Genomic DNA, 13641 nt, shown 5'->3' on the forward strand with positions numbered 1-13641 from the left:
ACCCAATACTTGTACCCCCCATTGTATCTTGGAAATAACTAACTTGCTTCTGATTTTACAGGCTCATAGGTGGAAGGGACATACCTTGTCTCAGATGAGACTTTGGACTTGGACTTTTGTGATAATGCTGGAATGAGTTAAGACTTTGGGGGACTGTTGGGAAGGCATGATTGGTTGTGAAATGTGAAAAGGACAGGAGATTCTGGAGGTGCTAGGGCAGAATGATATGGTTTGGCTGTGTCCCCACCTAAATCTCATCTTGAATTGTAATCCCCAAGTGTCGAGGGAGGGACCCGATGGGAGGTGATTGGATAATGGAGGTGGTTTCGCCATGCTGTTCTCATGATAGTGAGGGAGCTCTCATGTGATCTGATGGTTTTAAAAGGGGCAGCTTTCCCCTGCACACTCTGTCTCTCTCCTGCCACCATGTAAGCCGTGCCTTGATTCCCTTTCGCCTTCTGTCATGATTGTAAGTTTTCTGAGGTCTCCCCAGTCATGCAGAACTATGAGTTAATTAAACCTCTTTCCTTTATAAATTACCCAGTTTCAGGTAGTATCTTTTTAGCAGTGTGAAAAAAGACCAATACAGACAGCTTCTAGCAATTTTACATCACTTTTATGTTCAATGGGAATATTTATAACATAGGTCAACCTGGTTATCATGTTAAATAGAAGGTGTGGACCAGTGGTTCTCAGTCTTGAGAGTGCATAAGAATCACCTGCAGAGCTTGTTCACAGACTTTTGGGCCCACCCAGGAGTTTCTCATTCAGTCTGAGGTGAGGCTTGAGAATTTGCATTTCTAACAAGCTCCCAGATGCTGATGCTGCTGATTTGGGTACCTCTCTTTTGAAAACTATTATAATGTTTCTAATATTTTAAATATTTTTGGCTTTATGGAAGTATAGTTGAATACAAATTTTATATATCTACGGTGAACAACTTGATGTTTTGATTTACATATAAATTCTGAATTGATCGTCCACTCTTCTTAAAGTTTCTTATGTCACTCTAGCCTTTTTTCCTTCCTACCTCTCTAAACTCCCAATCTACCTTTCCTTCTTCCCCCTTGTGTTTACCATTTCCTCCATCTTCCTTCTACCACATATCTCTATGACATTTATGATATAGATCAGTTTAGCTTTTCTTTGTTTTTAGTTTGGCAACAACCCTAGTCCCAGCTCAGCACAACAGACGCAGAGCAGTGTGAACAAAGGTCCTCCCTTCCCTCTCAGGCACCAGCTGAGCAGCTTCTACTGTAGCATTCATCTATAACACTGTGTGGATTCTCATTCATCTACTCTCTTGCTTCTTAGCCTTGTTTAATTCCCCAGCCCTTACCATGCAGCCATTTTGAATAAACTCTTGTAAAGTACAGAGGACAGACATTTGAAATATCCACTTCTCACCATTAAGCATGCAACAGGATATGCTTCTGCCACGCCCATCTAATTGGGGTTTATTTGCTTAATATTAAAATGCTCTCAGATATACATAAGCCATCTGCTTTTCCTCCAGATTCACTGAGCCCTGATGCATTAAGCATCTGTAGAGCTATTTCATTTTATGTCATTAAGGATGGGAATGTGCAAATGTAAATACCAATTGGAAAGCTTAAGTAGTTTTTCAAATTTTTCAATCATGCTGTTTACTGTATTATTATTCTGGATTAGTCTACTTTAGGTACAATTTCACAGTATCATCAAAGTCCTACTCCAATATTTAGATCCCAAATGACAAATTTAATGGCCTTAGTTAACACCCCAATGATGTAGGCTTAATTTTATGGTTCACCTATTTTTGCTATTTACTTTCCTGAGCTTGAGCCAAGCTGAAAAAACTATAAGAAAGCAGAGTCTGATTTTCCATGAAATAAAATGCCACCTTCCTTGTAAAGGGAAAACCTAGATTTTCCTAAGATGACACCTGAAAGGACTCTCCAGATGGAGATGGAGGAAATGTAGGTTACATTTCTCTTCTCTCGGTTAATGCCTTAGTCAAATTCCCTTCAAGGAGATGCTCCTTCTCTGGAATGTTCCAGTTCAAATGAGGAGCTGAAACTCTGCTCTCAGTAGCCTTTGACACTGCTGGTTAAAGACCATAACATTTAATGAATGAATGAATGAATGAATGAACTTGAAGTGTCCAAACAGGTTTTATGAGGAAAGCCTAAAATGTCTCCTTCCTTGATCTGTGGTGCCTAGCCACTCAATCCTTTTTCCCAGAGATGACCAGTGCAACTGATTTCTTTTACATCATTCCTGAGACATTCTACACTTAGACAAATCATCATACAATCCCTTTCCCACTTTTCACGAACATGGTGGCATACTGCACCTACTTCTGCATGTGGCTTTGCCCCTTACCCTATCTTGGAAATACTCCAGCACACAGACTCCATTCTTTTCTGATAGCTGCATAATGACCCATTGCATGGCAGTACCATAATTTATGTAAGCAGTTTTCCCCTGGTAGGCATTTGGGTTGTTTCTAATCTTTTCTTACTACCAAAATGCTTCGATGAAAGCAGTGAATGACTTTTTTACACATATGTGGGTATATCTGCAGGACAACTTTCTAAAAATTTCTGGGTCAAAGGGTATGTGCATCTTTAATGTTAACACATGGTGACAAATCTACACTACTGATATTCCAATTTAAAGTCTTCCCAAAGTAATTAATGCATTTAAAGAGCTTATAAAAGGCTCTTCAATAATGTAAGGGCATTAAACCAGTGACCTGAAGTTAGATAAGATGGTTTATAAGCTATGGGGCATGCTTCTTTCATTTGTGCTTTTCTTCCTGGCTCTCAACTTGCTTTTACAGGGCAGAAATTATCTCAATGAGAAAAGGTGGTTACTTCTACCCCCTTATCTGCCTCATTCATTTCTCTAAGTCACAAAGTAACATAGGCTGCCTTAGGTAATGCAACTCAAAGAAGAGAAAGTTACCAGGACTCTTTTAGCATAGTATTTTTCTCATTTCCATCCTTCCAACCCCAACATCAGGCCCACCCAGAGCAAATACCAGAGGCCAAGGACAAGAGTGATTCGTTAGCAAAAAGGCTGGAGAGACAAAGGGGCCATAGAAGGCTGAAAAGGAGAAACAGGACATGTGAGAGATTTCTCTAGTGCCAGGAGAAAGGGGGCCATATGGTGCCTCTAGAGAATAATGTTGTGGTGGCATTATTTACTCTCCTGGTTTACATATTATTTTTGTAACATGCACAGAGGATGAAGATTAAGACAGTCACTATTATTCTATGGAAACAAAGTTTGAGTACATTTTCTTTTTCTCCTAATTTTCCAATTTTCTTAAGTAAAATCCTAATACATCAAATACACATTACAATGTAAAAAATACTAAACGAAACTATTTGTAATAAAAGGTTGTGTGGCAGAGTTTGCTATGTGTTCACTATATTCTATTTCCTTTTCTTTTTGGGCCACAGCTAGATCTTGTTTTTCTGCTTTCCTTGCTGTCTGGTGGGATACTATGATTATGTTCTGGCCTGAGGAATGTGGGCAGAAAGAGGTAATGTGAGCAACTTCCAGGCCTGGCCCCTAAAACTTTCCCCATGCAATCACTCCTATTTTCACTCTTTTTTCTTTTGTACCTAGAGGCAAAAAAACAAAACAAAACAAAACCTTCAGGATCCTAGGCTTTCACAAAACCAGAACACAGAATGAGACTGGGTCCCTGAATCTGCTTGGAGGTGAGGTACTCAAGAAAGCTTGAGTTTTATGCCCTCATTAACCGGATGTTAGTTTTCCTTTTGGACTGGCCTCTGATGACAGATTGCTCTTATGCACGAAGGCAAGTATAGGATTCAACTTCGTTATGCAGCTTTCCCCAACCAGAAAAAAATCTTGCCTTTAACTAGCAGAAGGGATTAGGTAATTCTTTTTGAAAGAATTCTTTTGAAAGAATTTGCATGCTAGAATATACTTCTGAGTGTATAAACTCTATGCTGGTGGCCTCCAGCCCTTGGAACCCATGGGCCACAGGTAGTGAATCATGGCTATATGAAAAACTTGACCTATGGCATGGGCAAGGGAAGGGGAGAAAAGGGAAAGTTGAAAGGGTGGGATGGGTGAGGGTGAGGGAACACTAACACTTGGAGGGGACTTATCGATGTATCATGGCCTGTGTTGTCTGTTTTCCATAGCAACCCAATGGGACAGGCGTCAGCCTCTCTTTATATAAAGGCAAGAGAACTCAGGCCCTGGGAAGTTTCACTGATTCAAAAATATGGAGTAAATGAATAGTAGAACTGGCACTAAAGTAACATAGAGAGGGGCATCCCCAAGTATAAGAAATACAGAGAGATCAGAGATACAGGAAGGACAAGTAAAGAATAAAAGAGAAGTGGTTGGGAGTGGTGACTCATGCCTGTAATCCCAGCATGTTGGGAGGCTGAGGTGGGTGGATCACTTGAGGTCAGGAGTTTGAGACCAGTCTGGCCAACATGGTAAAACCCCGTCTCTACTAAATACAAAAATTAGCTGGGTGTGGTGGTGCATGCCTGTAATCCCAGCTACTCTGGAAGGCAGGAGGGTCACTTAAACCTGGGAGATGTAAGCTGCAGAGTGCTGAGGTCGTGCCACTGCACTGCAGCCTGGACGACAAAGTGAGACTCTGTCTAAAAGAAAAAAAAAAAGAAGAAGAAAAGAGAAGAAAGGGGGGTGGCGAGAGGAACAGCGCTGGGTATGGGCCCCGGGTCTCAGTGGCACCTCAACTCCGGCTACTGATTCCTCTTTTTTCTGAACATATTTGCTCTGTACCAATGCCTGCAACTCAAAGAAATTGCTTGAGCTGTTTTTTATTCACGAGGACACTTTGTCCCTTAAAGACACGTTCAATTAAAGAGCTCTAAAAGGATTGCATTAACAGGAGATATCCAGTCTTCTTTTATTTTTCATCACCAAAATGACAAAGACAGAATCAAGCACCATTAGTGCTGATATTTCAGTTCATGTAAGTCTTCATTAGAGCTCTTTAATGTAACCATTTAAAGAGACATCAGCTTTTCAGAAAAACACTCTGAAAACAAACTTAATGAAGTCATTTCTACATAATCTGGAAGCAAAAATGTCTTTTGTGATTGAATTTCCTTTTCCGACATACTGACTAATGTCAGATTATTATGTGTCAGTGAGCTGAGCAAGCACATACTTTGCTCTGCATTGATATCTGTGTATTCTCAAAGGATTAAGATGGCACAAGCTGGGAGGAATGACATTAAATTTAATTTCTGCTCAAGCAGAGGAAGAGTGCAGTGCCCTTTTTCTTTGCCAACAATTCTGGTTTTTAAAGATACATGCAGTTCCTAGTATTTGCTGGTATTTTATACCCAAAGAGGTGGTATTGAGGTGATTAGGCTTACCCACTGCTATTAACACCTAACACCCTCTCGTGGTTTCCTAGTGAATAAAACCTCAACTTCTTGCCTTGACCTACAAGGCTCTGAATAATCCAGCTACCTCCTACCTCCCACCTGTCCAGTCTCAAGCCTCTCTCCTAAACTTACTAGGCTCAACCACAGAGGGCTCCTCTCAGTTCCCTGAACATTGTTCACCTCTTTCCCATCTCGTGGCCTTTGCACTTACTCTTTTCTCAGATTGGAAGGCATCTCCTGAGGTACTCTGCATCACTGACTCCTCGTTCTTCAGGTCTCAGCTCAAATGCTGCTTCTTCAGAGAGGTGTTTTCTGGCCACCCTATCGAAGGTAGGGCACCATGATCTCACATCCTTTTCCCCTCTATCACACTGTTCTGTTAATTTTTGTAAAAAATGCTTTCTGGTTCTGTTCATTTTTTTGTGGCACTATAATATAAATTTATTTTAATGAATTTACTTTTGCTCCAAGTTTACAATGAGAAAAGGTCTAGTTGGTCCCTCAATGTGTAATTACAACACTTCGAATGGATCAATTGTGTCCATTTGGTGTAAGGCGAGCTCCAGAGCCTGGCACATTATAGAAGTTCAATAACTACTTGTTGAAAGATTGAATAAATAAAACTGCCGGTATAATGAGATCATGGCTTTTGATGAGCTTGGAGGATCTTAGAGGAAGAGAGAGGTGCTACAACACTGAAAATGGGAAATTCACATGAAAATTTTCAAAAAGTAAAATCAGATTTCACAAATCATAAATTGGTGAATTTAGTGGAAATTCCAGGTAAGATGCTAAGATAATTTATAACATTTTATATAAAGCAATGGCAATCTTTAGGAATCAATGTAAATTCTCAAAGAGCACTGCTGGTTAAAAAAAAACCTATGCTTTTCATAAAATTTATATATTAGACTGCACTAGAAAGATTAGGAAGATGTTGAATCTGGGGTTTAGAATGACACTCTAAAATAATGCATTACCTCAGTTCTTAGGAAGCACATGAGGCTTGACTGATGTGACAATTTGGCGATAATATCTTATTAATTCTTGCTTATTCAATAATTTGCAGCATCTGGATAAAAAGATGTTTGCATACTTGCAGATCACATGAATCTGAGAATAACCAATAAGTTGATTTTTAAAATATCAACATTTAAATTGATCTTATTAGATTGAAATGATTTGCTGAATCAAACAAAATTAAGTGTAGTAAAAGTCAATATAAGTGCCTGAAATCAAGTCTAAACATTCATTGAGCAGACACAAGATGAGGAATTTTTACTTAACACTTACCTTTGTGTGCAGGGCAGGGAATGATAACCTTATGGCTCCAGGTTAGAAAGATTTGATGGCAATGAACAAGGTAATGTGATTGCCAAAAAAGCTAATTAGATTCCTATTTACAAAGCACTCAGAGAATTCATGATGTCATAGGTGTATTTAGGGTTCAATGTCTAATAATGGAAGTAATACTAAATTTCTTAGGGTGTAGAAAGACCAATTCTGCCAAGTAGAACCAACATCTTCCATAGAGTAAATGTTCAATAATTATATATGTATATATTTTTCTTTTTATTAAAAAATGTTTTTTTGAGACAGAGTCTCCCTCTGTTGGAGTGCGGTGGCATGATCTCAGCTCATCGCAAGCTCTGTGATTTGGCTTGGCTGTGTCCCCACCCAAATCTCATCTTAGATTGTAGCTCCCATAATTCCCACATGTTGTGGGAGTTATGGAATCATGGGGGTGGGTCTTTCATGTGCTGATCTTGTGATAGTGAATAAGTCTCATGAGATCTGATGGCTTTGTAAGGAGGAGTTACCCTACACAAGCTCTCTTCCCTGCCACCATGTAAGACATGACTTTGCCCCTCCTTTGCCTTCTGCCATGATTATGATGTCTCCCCAGCCATATGGAACTGTGAGTACATTAAACCTGGTATAAATTACCCACTCTCAGGTATGTCTTTATTAGTAGAGTGAGAACAGACTAAAACAGTAAATTGGTACCAGATGGTGGTGCACCTCTGTAAAGGTACCCGAAAATGTGGAAGTGATGTTGGAACTGGGTAACAGGTGGAACAGTTTGGAAGGCTTAGAAGAAGAAAGGAAGATGTGAGAAAGTTTGGAACTTCCTAGAAATTTGTTGAATGTCTTTGACCAAAATGCTGATAGTGCTATGGATGATAAAGTCCAGGCTGAGGTGGTCTCAGATGGAGATAAGGAACTTGTTGGGAACTGGAATAAAGGTCGTTCTTTACTCCAGTAAAGAGACTGGTGGCATTTTGCCCTGTCCTAGAGATCTCTGGAACACTGAACTTGAAAGAGATGATTTAGCATATCTGGGGGAAGAAATTTCTAAGTGGTGAAGCATCCAGGAGGAAGCAGAGCCTAAAAGTTTGGAAGATTTGCAGCCTGATGATGTGATAGAAAAGAAAACCCCATTTTCTGGGAAGAAATTGAAGCTGTCTGCAGAAATTTGCATAAGTAACGAGGAGGTGAAATGCTAATCACCAAGACAATGAGGAAGATGTCTCCAGGGCATGTCAGAGATCTTCATAGCTGCCCCTCCCATCACAGGCCCAGAGGCCTAGAAGGAACAAATGGTTTCCTGGGCTGGGCCCAAAGCCCCCCTGCTGTGTACATCCAAGGGACTTGGTGCCCTGCCTACCAGCAGCTCCAGCCTTGGCTAAAAGGGGACAAGGTACAGCTCAGGCTGTGGCTTCAGAGGATGCAAGCCCCAAGCCTTGGCAGCTTCCATGTGGTGTTGAGCTTGTGGGTGCATAGAAGTCAAAAACTGAGGTTTGGGAACCTCCATCTAGATTTCAGAGGATGTATGGAAACACCTGGATATCCAGGCAGAAGTGTGCTGCAGGTGTGGAGCCCTCATGGAGACCCTCTGCTAGGGCAGTGGAGAAGGCAAATGTGGGGTTGGAGCCCTCACACAGGGTGCCCACTGAGGCACTGCCTAGTGGAGCTGCAAGAAGAGACGCCACCATCCGTCAGACCCCAGAATGGTAGACCCACTGACAGATTGCACTGTGCATCTGGAAAAGCCATAGACACTCATCACCAGCCCATGAAAGCAGCTGGGAAGGAGGTTGTACCCTGCAAAGCCAAAGAAGTGGAGCTGCCCAAGGCTGTGGGAGCCCACCTCTTGCATCAGTGTGACCTGGACGTGAGACATGGAGTCAAAGGAGATCATTTTGGAAATTTAAGGTTTAATGACTGCCCCATTGGATTCCAGACTTGCATAGGGCCTATAGCCCTTTGGTTTTTGCCAATTTCTCCAATTTAGAACAGAAGTATTTACCCAATGCCTGTACTCCCCTTGTATCTAGAAAGTAACTAACTTGCTTTTGATTTTTACAGGCTCTTAGGCAGAAGGGATTTGCCTTGCCTCAGATGAGACTCTGGAGTCGGGATTCTGTGTTAATGCTGGAACAAGTTAAGACTTTGGGGGACTGTTGGGAAGGCATGACTGTGTTTTGAAATGTGAGGACATGAGATTTGGGAGGGGCTGCGGCAGAATGATATGGTTTGGCTGTGTCCCCCACCCAAATCTCATCTTGAATTGTAGCTGTCACAATTCCCATGTGTTATAGGAGGGACGCAGTGGGAGGTTATTGAATCATGGGGGGGAGGGGAGGTCTGTCACGTGCTGTGCTCATGATAGTAAATTAGTCTCATGATATCTGATGGTTTTGTAAGGGGGAGTTCCCCTGGCATGACCTCTTCCCTGTAAGAGAAGTCTTTGCTCCTCCTCCTTTGCCTTCTGTGATGATTGTGAGGCCTCCTCAGTCATGTGGAACTGTGAGTCCATTAAACCTCTTATTTTTTATAAATTACCCAGTCTCAGGTAGGTCTTTATTAGCAGTGTGAAAACAGCCTAATATACTCCACCTCCTGAATTCAAGGATTCTCATGCCTCAGCCTCCCAAGTAGCTGTGATTCTCCAAGAATCAAGTGATTCTCATGCCTCAGCCTCTCAAGTAGAATTACAGGCACATGCCACCACACCCAGTTGATGTTTTTTTTTTTTGTATTTTTAGTAGAGACGTGGTTTTGTCGTGTTGGCCAGGTTAATCTTAAACTCCTGAACTCAAGTGATTCAGCCACCTCGGCCTCCCAAAGTGCTGGGATTATAGGCATGAGCTACCACACGCAGCCAATAATTATATATTGAGTGCACTTTTAGTAGGACATAATTGAACTTAGGTCTTAAACAATGTGGAAATATATCTAGCATTCAAGATGATATAACCATTATACATGAAGAGCTCCCAAATCATATCAGCATGAAAGAGCAGGGGCAATATTTGGATAAGAGCAAGAAAGAAACACGTTGTGTGTAAGAGACAAGGCTGATAACGGATAATGGATGAGTTTATATATCAAGATGAGAAATTTGGATCTGAGTCTTTATCCTATTTCAAGATTTTAAGCAGAGTGATGAAACAAGGCTCAGATTTCTTACTTTAGAAATATAATACTGAAAAGCAGAGTTTTGGGGGATGGGGGAGGGTCTAAGCTCCATGAAGAGACTATTTAATAAAGAGTTCCATAATAAATGCAATGGCAGTGGGATTGCAGAGGAGGAGCAAAGAGATGAGTAAGTTATTTTGACACAGGCAAAAGATGAAAGAGAAGAAAAATTATATATACTAGTCTGTAGTTTAAATCATAGCTATGATTAGATTATAGGAACATCTAATATGTGTCGTGCCTGATGTTATTCACTTTGGTAGGGAGGGCACCATGTTTGAGAGGCTGAATAAGAGACCTGAAGCCAGTGAATGAGACACAGAGTTTATTGAGGGGACTTACATATGGGGCAGTCCAGTGATAGTGGGCTGGAGAGGAGGACTGCAACCACTTGTAAAAAGCATGCAGTTTATATGACATTTTCACTTATCACCATTCTGCTAGCAACATCCACTTGGCAACATTCATTTAACCCAAAACAAAGGTCCTCAATCTCCTGCATGGGCTGCGTTCCACAGGATGGACTAGGGGCTCAGATGTTCCTTATAGATAAGAGATGAATCTCTGGGTTGGCCACTCCTGGATTCTTTAGCACAGATCTCCAAATACATATTCTTCTTAAACCATAGGGTCATTCTTAGGGTATGCTTAAGTTAAGTTGTTGCTATGAAATGTGTCTGCCATACAATATGATTTCCATTTGTCCAACGAGGCATAGGAATTCAAATCCTCATCCAAGGGAAAAGGCAGTCATATTAGCAATGTAAACTTTTCTTCTTAAAATTTGGCTTGTAGGTAGATAGACACTATGAGACTAGACTATATTTCTACTTTGATAAACGGAAATGGAAAAAAATGTATGAATTTTTATGTTGTTGTGCTTTCATCTCTAAGAGTAGAATCTGGAATATGTCACTAAAACAAGCCTCCCTGCTTCCTCTTAAATAAAGTTGTAGAACTACAAAAAGTTGCAAAAGCAATACAGAAAGTTCCCATAAAAGTTAACAGCCTCCTCCCTTTTTTTTTCTGTGATGAATGCACTGTGAGGTGCTAGCAATTTGTTCAAGACAAATTCATTCACTGTTTTTGGGAAAGTCTGATCTGGGGATGGAATCCCAGTGCAAATGACTCAGGTCAGATGTTAAATGTTCTGTCAAATAATGTAAAGAATAAAGTGTTCTTTTAAATAATATTTGTGGAGACTACAGTACTCTCATGTTAAGGGGATTTTACTCCCTGGCCGGGCTGTGGTGGAGGATGTTTTGATGACCTGTCTCAGAGGCAATGAAGAAGTCAAAAGTGGGCAGATCTCCTTGGGAGCAACAAGATAGAGGCAGGGGAGCAAGAAGAATCTGATGGAGACCAGCCTGTGAAGGTGGATTCAGAATGTCTCTGGACTCATTGGTACCTGAGACCTGCTTTTCTGGAGTATATTTACCACAAAACCTTAGTAACACTTGTTAGTTACAAAGGTTTGTTTCAACTTTGCTTGTGGAATCAAAAGAGAGGCCGAGTTCCTGTTTTGGGAAGAGGCAGTGTGGAGTGAGTGGCAGGGGTGAGATGTAATTGGAGTCAGGGGCATTGGTGGGGAAGCCCAGAGCAGCTGTCTGCAGTGGGCAGTGGCATCACCTGGGTACACTTGCAGAACATTTAAACGCTCTCCAGGGTTGCTCAGAAATTTCTAGGGGAGGGACCAGGTTTCCTATAGTCATGTAGCTTAAGAATTTTATTTGTGTATGAAATAGGGGGGTAATTCTCCAAAATCTGAAGAATTCAGGAACATTCAAGATGCATATGGTTTCTAAGTTTACTACAATAAATATATAATATAGTGAGAAAATGTATTAAAAACAGTAGTCATCTTGTACTTCAATGTACCTTTTTATTCATAGTTGAAAAGAATAGTCTATTACTGCTAACTTACTGTAAATTTACTTAGAATCAAAGGGTCCAGAGAGACATAAAAAATGTATGTAGTTTCTGTTAAATAACACTTTCTGATCACTTTCAAATATGAGTATAATATACAGGCATTATATGCACAAAAATGTAAATAGTAATTGTGAAAGCAAGTCTTGTTATCAGTTTGTATAAGAAAAAAGACATTTATTTTTTCACAAGCTACCAACATCATATAAGATAGCTCCTGATAGGCTTTGACTTTTTCAATTAATTCATCTCATAACTCAAACATCTGTAGAAAAGAAGTTAATATACAGTGAAGTCACTACACAGTGTTATGGGACAGTAGAAATTCATATCAGTACAAAATATCATTCAAGATTTTTACATTGAATTCCAGTGTCAAGATCAAGAGACATCTTTGCTGGCAAGCAATCTAAGAATTATTTGAAGATTGAGAGATTTTTTAAAAAAATGATTTCTGCTGGTAAAAATGTTAAAGATTAAAAACATATAGTAGAAATAGAAGGTACGATGTTCTTGTCTTTCTGTCCCTTTTACCAGCAACCTGTGCCTTTGAAATATAATGAAATGCCCTAGGTACTTCCAATATTTTCCATAAGATGGCAGAGTTGGTATTGTGAATGTGAGAGCAAACTCCCTTTAGTTCTGTCAGTCACAGCAACAAAAAGAGGCTTGGAGTCATTCTCACCACTTAAACATTGTTATCGTGCTTTCAATAATCATCATCAACGTAATAATAAAGCAATAATATCTAGTTTTTAGAAACAATAATGAAAAACCCAAATATGTGTCAATCTGCAATTACATCATGGTTACCCAGGCACTCCCTTTGAGCATTGCTTTTGGTCTTTTACTGAGTTCCTTTAGTTGCCTATTCTGTTAAGTTTTATTTAAACGCTAACCAGTCAAACTGGGTCCAAAGTCACCATTCTCAGATCACCACACATGTAACAAGAAAATGTCTGTTTGTATCACTGAAGCAAGCAGTGTTCATAGTTGTTTTTGATTGTTAGGAGCTGCAGATGTGCTCTTTTTAATGCAAATTCAGAGGTCTGTCAGAAGTGCTTTGGTTTGTATAAAATGGGTGACCGCAGTTCTGAAATGTTAGTCAGGTCCTGAGCAAGAGGGGGCTTATTTTGTCCATGTGCTCCTTCATCCAGAGCCCTAACTACTCAGATGAATGGGGCGGTCTAGGAGGACTTCAGTGTCATAGCACGAACAGGTGTTGGTTGCAGAGGGCAAACTCAAGGAAAGCAAATCATTGACCACGTGAAATCCACACTAGGATTTATCTCCTAAACTCCCTAAATTAAAATGTGAATTTGATTTGTTTTTATCACTCCCCAAGCTTTTTGCACAAGACAGATGGTCACTAAGTGTTTGTTGAATGCTTAGGGAGACAGAAGAGGGTTGCAAATGGGCTCTCCATCCTGGGATCGCTGGGGCTCTGAAACTGGAAGAAGAAAAGCACTGGCACCTCCTATCAGAGCCCGGCTTGTGCAGAGCACTATTGGGGATTTTCTCAGGGCCTTGAGGGTTAATACACCTCTTCACCACTGGGTAGAATCTGTTTTTTTTTGCTTTATATTTCTAGTGCCTGCACAGTGACTCACATACAGTAGGTACTCAGCAGGGGTATTTTCAAAGAAGGACGCAACAATCATAATTTGTCTCCCAGTGGATACTGGCAAGTAGTGTGGCACGAAGGAGGTCATCTAATGCTGTCTCACCTAGGGAGCTAGTTTACCAAATGCTGGTATGGTAGCTACCTGCAGTGAAACTTCCAAGTCAGTAGTATCTTGTGGGTATTGTCAGTTTTACACACCGGAGAGAAAAT

This window comes from Gorilla gorilla, chromosome 7 (genome assembly GCF_029281585.2).
Source record: "Gorilla gorilla gorilla isolate KB3781 chromosome 7, NHGRI_mGorGor1-v2.1_pri, whole genome shotgun sequence".
Taxonomy (NCBI): Eukaryota; Metazoa; Chordata; class Mammalia; order Primates; family Hominidae; genus Gorilla; species Gorilla gorilla.